The 9133-nt window shown below is 37.2% G+C and overlaps 1 long non-coding RNA gene across 1 annotated transcript; it reads right to left on the bottom strand.

The window, feature by feature from the left end:
* Window positions 1-5518: 5518 nt before the first annotated feature.
* Window positions 5519-9018, bottom strand: LOC120435631. The gene is made up of 5 exons (XR_005609798.1): window positions 8983-9018; window positions 8766-8823; window positions 6925-7035; window positions 6067-6342; window positions 5519-5550 (listed from the first exon to the last, which is right to left on the bottom strand). It is a non-coding gene; the product is annotated as an uncharacterized LOC120435631 (long non-coding RNA).
* Between the last annotated feature and the right edge of the window lie 115 nt (window positions 9019-9133).

Here is a 9133-nt window from a genome sequence, read left to right as displayed (position 1 = left end):
AATAAAGAATAAAACAGTCGTCAGTCATTCATCATCTATTTTTATCTCAAGCTTGAATTAAAAAACAAATAATCATTTACATGGAATAAAAAAGACCGACTCAGCTGTGTGTCATGAGTTTGATTTAGACTGAAGGTTAGAAACAATCAGCTGTATATGCTTACCTGTCAGATTTCTTTCACACTTCATTTTGTGATGTTTCAGGTTTTCGAGCTCTTTGTTCGTTCTAATTTTGTCAAATGCTGATTAAAAAAAAGAACAAACAAACCAGTCAGTCAGTGAGGTTTGTTTACACTGAAAGGATTTTTGTAGATTTGTGTTTTCAGTGTTTCTTTAGTTCTCATGTTTTTAACTGCTGATTTAAAAATGAGAGGGACAAAGATTTTGTAAATTGAGATTTAAAAAAAAAAAGAAGAAAAGGAAAAGCTCTGAAAAAGGTGGACGCATCTAAGTTGCTGCAACACAAATAAAACAGAGCCAATGTGTTCACTCTGCAGTGTTTTACACCTTCACTGTAAATGTTTTACTTCTCATTCGCTTTACAGAAAATCAGATTATTGATTTTTTTTTAAGTTAAGAAAAAAAAAGAAAAACACACAAACTCACAGAGACGATAAATAATGATGAGAGCAGCTGCCAGCAGGATACAGAGAACCACCAGTGCCACTCTCTCTGTGGTGACCTTTGACCCTCTGTTTGATTTTGCATGCTGAGAGTCAGGAGCTTCACCTGATGAACATTTAGAGGAGACACAATGTGAGAGTTCAGAAAATGTGTATTTATCAGTTACAACAGTTTTAAACAGTTTCTCATGTTACAATACTTTAGTACTATTACAGCACACTGAACTGTAGCTGAGTGTCAATACAAGAACATTAAAGTTGATTAAGATGCTTTGCACAGGAAACACTTGAGTTAAAACATGTTAACATGTCACACATCCTTTTGGTCAGTTCCTGTTTTTGTTTTTGCTCTTCACAGCTTCATTTTGCAGAACTTTTAAACACTCTTTCTTCATCAATTACTTTTGAATCTTTACATTTCTGATTTATGAAAAGAATAAAATAATTCATATGATTAAACAATGAATGTGGGCTCAACATATTTAAGTTGTATACATATAATGTTGTTCTATTCCAGCACAAACATCACAACTTTAATTCAATGTCTGATAATGATGAGTGACTGAAGCTCCGTCACCTTCCTGTTGTTTTACCACCACATTAATGTTCTTAACTTCTATGAAGCTCTGCGGACGGCTCATCATGCTGAAACTTCAAGATCCTGACTTCAGACTTAATCCAACACTCTCTGAATCACAAAACACAACAAAGTGTTACATTTTTTTTCCTTTGTTATTTATCATAGATTCAATTCTTTATACATTTAATAGAAAACAAATGTAGCTAAGCTTTGATGCTCACTCTAATTGTTTTCTTACTCCTTTGTGTAAGTTCTGTTTTACAGCTTAAAAAAAACCAACTTCCTGTTGACTAAAGAGGAGGGAGGAGCCTTCATCTACAGTCTGGCTCCTCCTGTCAGAATAACTGCTTTTTTTTTTTTATAAGTGAAGCAAGGTTTCTTTTTTATTGTTGAAATGTCTGTCCCTGTGGTACAATGTGCTGATCTCTTGCATACAAATGCAACAACAGTTTTATGAGTTGCATCAGATTTGCAGGTGGTTAAAAGGAAGATTAAAACAAAAAGTAGTAAAGAACAAAATGAGGAACTGCCCATGAGACGAGATGGTGTTGTTTCACAAATTTGGTACAAAGTTAATTTTTCTCAACAATCAAGCCTTTTACACAGTGGTGAACCATCCACCCACAAATATCTGCCCTCTTCTGCTGAGTCTGTCAGTCTGATCCAGAACTTGTCATCTTCATTCATTTTGTTTCTCTGTCTTCTCTTCAGACATGTCTGAACAGAAATGAACTGGAAACAGTTACACACACAAAAAAAAGAAGCTAATAATTAGGTTTAAAAGAATAACACATAGCATATAAGGTAAGAACATCAATGTGATGATAAAGGAGCAGGAAAGTGAAGAAGAAGAGAGAGATTTAGTCCGATCTGAGCGGTCATCAGACAAACTACTACTGAACAAACACTTATAGAACATAACATTTGATATAAAACAAACTGACCTGAATATGACTAAAGCATCATGGTGGTGGTTAGCACTGTCACCTCGCAGACTGACGGCTCTATGTTTAATCTTATCTGGAGTTTGGAGGGATTGCATCTTCTCTTTGCACTATATGGGATTCCTCCTGCAGATGTAATATTGTTTTAGTTTCTCAAAGTTTACAGCATGTGAACCTTTTTCAGTACTCATACTGCTAACCGTGACGACTGTCAGACCAACAGAAAACATGAAAGCATGTTATTTTAGTTAACGACATGTTAAAATATCACACACCTTTGGGGACTGGTTGACTCCAAAGCTCCTTTTTCTGCAGTGTTTTGATGGTGGAGAGGCATGCTGACAAATATATTACTTGTATTTCTTGATTATCCTCCCTGTCACTGCAGTGCTGGCAAAACTTTGTTGAGCAGATGTTTTGATGAGTAAGTACTTTATATTTTTGTGAAGCTCTGAAATATTGTTATACTTTGAAAATGTGCACTCATACTGGAATATGTGTATGCAATTCATCCAGCAGCTCGTCCTTTGGAAATGATTGTTTAATGAGGAATTTTATAAATGACTGTGCTTGTTTGCTACAGTGACCCATCCAGTGTGTGAAGGCCCATGGTTAATGGACTTTTCTCTTTTGTTGCATGCTTATAGACATTACAGCTGTCTTTATGTCATTTTAGCAATGTCAAATCTGAAGATGGTGATTATAGCATGAACTTAATTAAATATAAACTCTCTTCCTCTGATGTCTGACTGTGGTTGCTGTCCATGGTGCTGATCAAAAACTGGAATGATGCCAATGATATTATTGATGTGAGTGTGTGTGTGAAAATGTCTGCATACTTAGCTTTAGATAAAAGCACTGTATGAATGTGTGTGTGTGTGACTTTGAGCGCTCAGATTGGAATAGAAAGATGTTATATAACATATCCAGTGAAAAAGATTCATAAATGTGAATTATCAGATGAAACATATGTTGTTGGAATTCCAGAGAATTCCAGAGACATATGGAAAATCAACCAGAGGAGTGCAAAACATCCAAAAAGTCTTAAATTTAAGGATAAATTTATTAAAATAAATCAAATTATTACTTAAAATAATGAATTGATCTAATCTTTTACAAATGAAAACTATTATTTGCTAGTGTTGTTGTCTCACAGCAACAAGGTTCTATGTCCAGTCTTTCCTTGGGACTTTCTGTGTATACTTTCTCTTTGTGCCTACGTACTTCTGAGTACTTCCAGTTACTCAGGCTCAGAAAGTGTTTGGATTCTGTTCACGTTGAACTATTCTAAATGGTCTGTAGTTGTCTGTCTAGTGAACAAGAATTTACAGTGAGTCAAAGAAAACCACAAAGTGAGGACTGGACCATTGGTTGTGTCCTATTGAGGTAATATATGGAAGAAATATAGTATCATCAGAATCCAACTTTTTTTAGACATTGAATTTATAACACTGAATTTTTATCCTCCAAATTTCCCTGCAAAAATATTCACCTGCAAAAATTCACCTGCAAAAAATTCACCTGAAAAAATTCACCTGCAAAAATTCACCTGCAAAAAATTCACCTGCAAAAATTCACCTGCAAAAAATTCACCTGCAAAAATTCACCTGCAAAAATTCACCTGAAAAAAATTCACCATCAAATATTCACCTGCAAAAATTCACCTGCAAAAATTCACCATCAAATATTCACCTGCAAAAAATTCACCTGCAAAAATTCGCCTGCAAAAATTCAACTGCAAAAGTGTTGAACTTAAATGACCCAAGCCAGAGCAATCAGCACTAGATCGAGTCGAGCGGCTCTCAGCCAATTAAATTACGCTGTTTGATCACATGACACCGTTAGCCAGCAGTGTGTCTCCTGAAAAGAGAGCTGTTTAGAGGTGAGTGATTAAGGCTGTATCCCAATTCAGGGGCTGTATCCCAATTCAGGGTCTGCAGCATTAAAGTACGCAGCCTCAACGATCCTCAAGGGCCGCGTACTCAAAGACCGCTAAGGCCGGAAGTGCGAGGCTCGTGAAATGGGACGGTCTAGCCTCCGTCGCGCTTCCCAGGTTGCCTAGCAACCATAACACCAACCGCTGGAAACGTTTCGTACAGCTTTGTTTGACAGAAATGAAGGAGAACATATTTTTGTTCGTGTGTTTGTTTCTACACGAGCTTTGTGTGATTTAATAAGTATCTGATGCTGAGACCACAGGACTGTAAAACATGATTGTTGGCCTTCATTTCTGTACTGAACAGTCATTTAAGATTAGCTAGTAAATAACAATTAGCTAATGTTGTTCATGAGACTAAAGTCAGTGTAAATATATGGCCAATATCATAGTTATTATATTAATCATAAGTTATTGCAGCAGTGAGTTTGAACTCTCAAATCAAATCACTTCTATTGTCACATCACATGTGCAGGTACACTGGTACAGCACATGTGATGTGACAATCATGTGAATGAACTCTGAGTCAAATACTGAGGTTCAGTAAAGATTCAAGTTCCAGTTATTTATAAGTCCTGTCACCTTAAATCTTCACTCAAAGACAAATATCTTTGACAGTGTATATGTAGATGTATTATATATGAGACAAATGTTTGTTTAATATGTTGGCATTATTACATTTGGCTCAATGCTTGCATATATGTGTAAAAAGAAAACGTACGAGCTGTGAAAACTGTTTCTGATACAATGAAGAGTAGACTGATACATTAAATATTCCTTTATTGGGTGAGAAAATCAGACCATGTCATAACTGCTTTAAGTCATACAGAATACATATCAGAGCCTTAAACAGGCTGACTTCTGCAAAATGGGTCAAACTGGGCAGAAAGTCTACAAACACATAACATCCTTATAGAATATGATGTAACACTATAGATCAACTTACCTCAGAATATATAAAGCATATAAACAATTACAGCAATATGATGCAACAAACACAGCAGTGCTACTAATCCAAAATACTCAAAGCTTCATAGAACTGAAACAAACATTTATTTTTAGCTCCATTCTGCTGCTGATACATACTTTAGGTTTCTGAACATTAAACTTGTTGCTGCCTTTCATAGTGTGTAACTTGAAGGCCCTGAGTACTTTCTCCCACACTGAAAACACTGGAACGATAACATTATTTGAACATTACCTAATAAGACTGATTCAGGACAGATAATTAGTTATGTTAAACTTTTCTAGCAGTCCTTCACAAACAGGGAACAGTCTGTCTATTCTCTCCATCTGTCAGCTGCTGCTGGCTCTTCCTCCTCCTCTTCCTCACACACTGCTGAGTTTGTCCTGGTGGATCATCAGGGGTGCAAAGCCTCACAGGTGATGTGCAGCAGTGGGTCCCTCAGTCTGTCCTCACTCTGGACACTTGCAGTCGTCACACATGGAAATCAAATGTGTGATAAGCTGCAGGATTCAAACACAAGTGTAACTTATAAATACATGTTCATACTTTTATTCCACAATCAGAGAGAAAGAAACAGAGAGTGTGCAGGACAGACAGACAGGTGACAGTCTCAGGTGTATACACTGCTACAAAACAGCACAAGAGAAGGAGGATTTAGTGTTTGTGTTATTACGAGTGCTAAACAAGAAGAGTTCCAGATGGTCCAGTGGACACATGCGTGACTCCTGTGATTAAAGCATCTTTCTTTCAGCTTAACGAGTGAACCGTCAGCTCGTTCAAACACACGTTAAAGTCCGTTTGGCTCGACACCACCGAACAGAGGCAGCAATATAACATAGCTAACATTAACAGTGCAGTGAATCCTGCTTGTGCCGTCATATTCAGGACTGCAAACCGAGCAGCATCACTGACTTTCAGCTTGTTGTGTTTGTGGATTTATGACTGACTTTAATTATCCATAAAATCATCACATTCTCTGTAAGAAAATCAATGAGTACTAAAATGTGCACCTTTACCTGTGTGTTTTCTGGAACAGGAACAGGGTGATATCTGTGACCCAACTCCCACAGCTGGTTGGGACTCATGTTGTTTTTTGTTCGCAGTGGATGGTTGTCCCATCCACTGCAAAATGTATTAAAATCATCCTCCAGTCGAGGAAGAAAGACGTAATGGCAGCAAAAGAGGTGTGCAGCATTTGAAATGTCAAGAAGGTCTTCTTCCTCAAGGTTGTGAAGAACATCGTAGTAAAGCATGTAATGGCCACCCAGAGGTCTCTCCACAGTCGCTCTATTCTGAAATAATATATAAAAATATTTAATTAGGTATGGCCTTTCTTTGGTGTGTATGAGAAATTCCTGCTTGTTTCTAACCCTACATGAAATGTGTGCATGACAACAGTAATAATACATTATCAGGGCATGTAGGAAGGACCCAGGCATATCACTTAAAAGGTGCCAAAAGGGTTGTAATGATCAGTGGCAACAAATGAGATGACAACCAGACCATTAACACAGAATGAACATTCAGGGAAGGAAGTAACAGACTGGAAAAGGTGTGTGAATAACTAAAAATAGGGCAGAGTCCTGAAGGCTCTTTGGGGTTTGTAGGACCTGTCCAATATTTTCTTCCTTGAGGGGTAAATAATGGAAATTGAAAGAAACAACAACAACAACAAAAAAACACCTGACACATATCAGACAATATATCCTGCTGGATAGGGCACTGTTCTCTAAAGACATTTTACTATAAAACTTTTTTCATAAAGCTATACCCTTTAAATGTTTATGTATTTTTAAATAATGGAAATAAAGCTGCAACACCTTCCATCTTATGTCAGAAACATTGGAGGTTGACAGTATTTTATGAGAACAAACCTTTGATTGTGCTCACTCATTCCTGAAATAAAACTGCCTCTTCCTGTGCCATGAACAGTAAACATCAGCCGTGCAACCTCCACATTTTCCCATCCGTGGTTGCCACGAACCCTGAAAACAAAGAAAAGTACCCCAAAACATTCAAGCTTTAAACAAACTTAGATCTGACAATAAAGAACAACATATGCCTTAATCAAAGTGTTTAAAAAATGTAAAAGAATCCTTAAAATCTTTGATTGCTACTGCTCTAGAAGGCATAAAAAAGTCTCATGAATGCACTTTCCAGCATGTGTCAGTATGAAGTTTAACACAGCTGTTAAAACATTTTTCAGGATTTAACAGGATAGTAACAATTATTTAGATTTATTGAATTTGTAGGAAATTACACAAGTGCCATCTTGTATCATTATGATCTGTGTAAAGAGACAATTTTAAGAATATATTTGCAAAAATACGTTAAAGTTGGAAGTAACTGGCCAATGTTCCACTCTTGAAGATCAGCTGTGCCCATTTGTTGCACATTGTGGGAATGGAGAAGTTGAGGCCCTTGCAGGCTACCCACAATTTTCCCCAAACTGAGCGACCCAGCTAATTCAACACCTTTACCAAGCAGTGCTGTTATGTAATTGGATACAAGGGGTGAGATAGTAATATTTTCCCTCCTTGGTTGTAGCTCCCTGACATTACAAGGGTAATCATTTTATGATGTCGGGTTCAGTGTTACACCAGGATTTCAAATACAATATCATCATCAATAAGAATTAGTATTATTATTTCAGAATTGTAGGTAACCACTTTTAAATGCCATAGACTACTTATTTGTTTAATTTGATGTATTCTCTCTAGGAGAATGCAGAGGGAATATCCTGTTTAACTTATGCTATCTGTTTAAGTTTAGATAGTATTTGTAAAGATATTGACCATATCCTTTTCTGAAAGTGTGGATATAATGGAAGGGGTAAGGTACTGGCATGCCACAACTTTATAGTTGTTAAATTCTGGGTACAAGTATACATGCCCATCTTGTACATGTTTTTTAATATTATTATTATCATCATCATCATCATCATCATCATCATCACCATCCTACCCAATTACATTTTTCTTTTAATCAGGTTATGCTGTTTTAATGACTTTACAGTATAATTTACACTGTATTCCTTCAATTTTCCCTAATTGTATGTTATATTAATCCTATATTTCCGTTTTAATATTTCTAATGTTTGCCTTGTTTTCTTCACTGCCTGGTCTGCTTCTGTCTCGCCTGTATGGATGCATTTACACCTAAATTTCCCCAACAAAGGATGTTTTAATTCACCACTATTTCAGTGAAACACGAGTCACCCATCTTCCTGCTACCGGTCTCCAGTTTTTGTTCACCAAAGCACACACCAACTTCATACTGACGGACATATCACTGCCCTATTCCCGCCTTGTCTGACCGTGTTTTGTGGCTTTGGTTCACTTCACCTCACTCTTCCCCATTCTTGTCATTAAATCAGGCCGTTCTGCAACCATGGCAGCCATTCACTCTATGGCTTTATTCATGGTGTATTTTACCCTTCACCAAATGCCGTTCTCGTTTCCCACATTATATTTGCAGTGTTCGTCTATCTATCAATATCTGCGGAGTATGGTTTTGTACCGAGTATCCTATTTTGTAGAGCACAGCATGTAAAGGTTAGCTCGGTTAGCAGGATGCTAGCATGTAGCGCTTAGTGAGACACGCCTCAGACGAGTTGAGCAAAGACCCCGTCTGTGTACTTTATACGTGACCAACGGATTTAAATAAAATTAACGTTTCAAAAGACAAACTTGAAGATAAAACACAATATACTTACCGGAGAACCGCCAGGGTTTGCCGCTGCCATCTTGCCACTCCTAAATTCAAAACTGCCTCTGCAGACAGGCAGGGGAGGCGCGAAATGTTCGTTGAGTTAGTCAAATGTTTTCCTCAGTTCGAGTAGATGATAAAATAAAAGAAAAATGAATGGGATTTTAAGTAGGACTAGGCGTTCTGTAATGATCTCTATTTAGGAGAAAAACTTAATCACTCACCTCTAATCAGCTCTCTTTTCAGGAGACACACTGCTGGCTAACGGTGTCATGTGATCAAACAGCGTAATTTAATTGGCTGAGAGCCGCTCGACTCGATCTAGTGCTGATTGCTCTGGCTTGGGTCATTTAAGTTCAACACTTTTGCAGTTGA

The sequence above is a fragment of the Oreochromis aureus genome, linkage group 22, assembly GCF_013358895.1.
Source record: "Oreochromis aureus strain Israel breed Guangdong linkage group 22, ZZ_aureus, whole genome shotgun sequence".
Lineage (NCBI taxonomy): Eukaryota > Metazoa > Chordata > Actinopteri > Cichliformes > Cichlidae > Oreochromis > Oreochromis aureus.
Note: the sequence above shows the minus strand (reverse complement) of the source record. Positions and strands in the feature narration are given on the sequence as shown.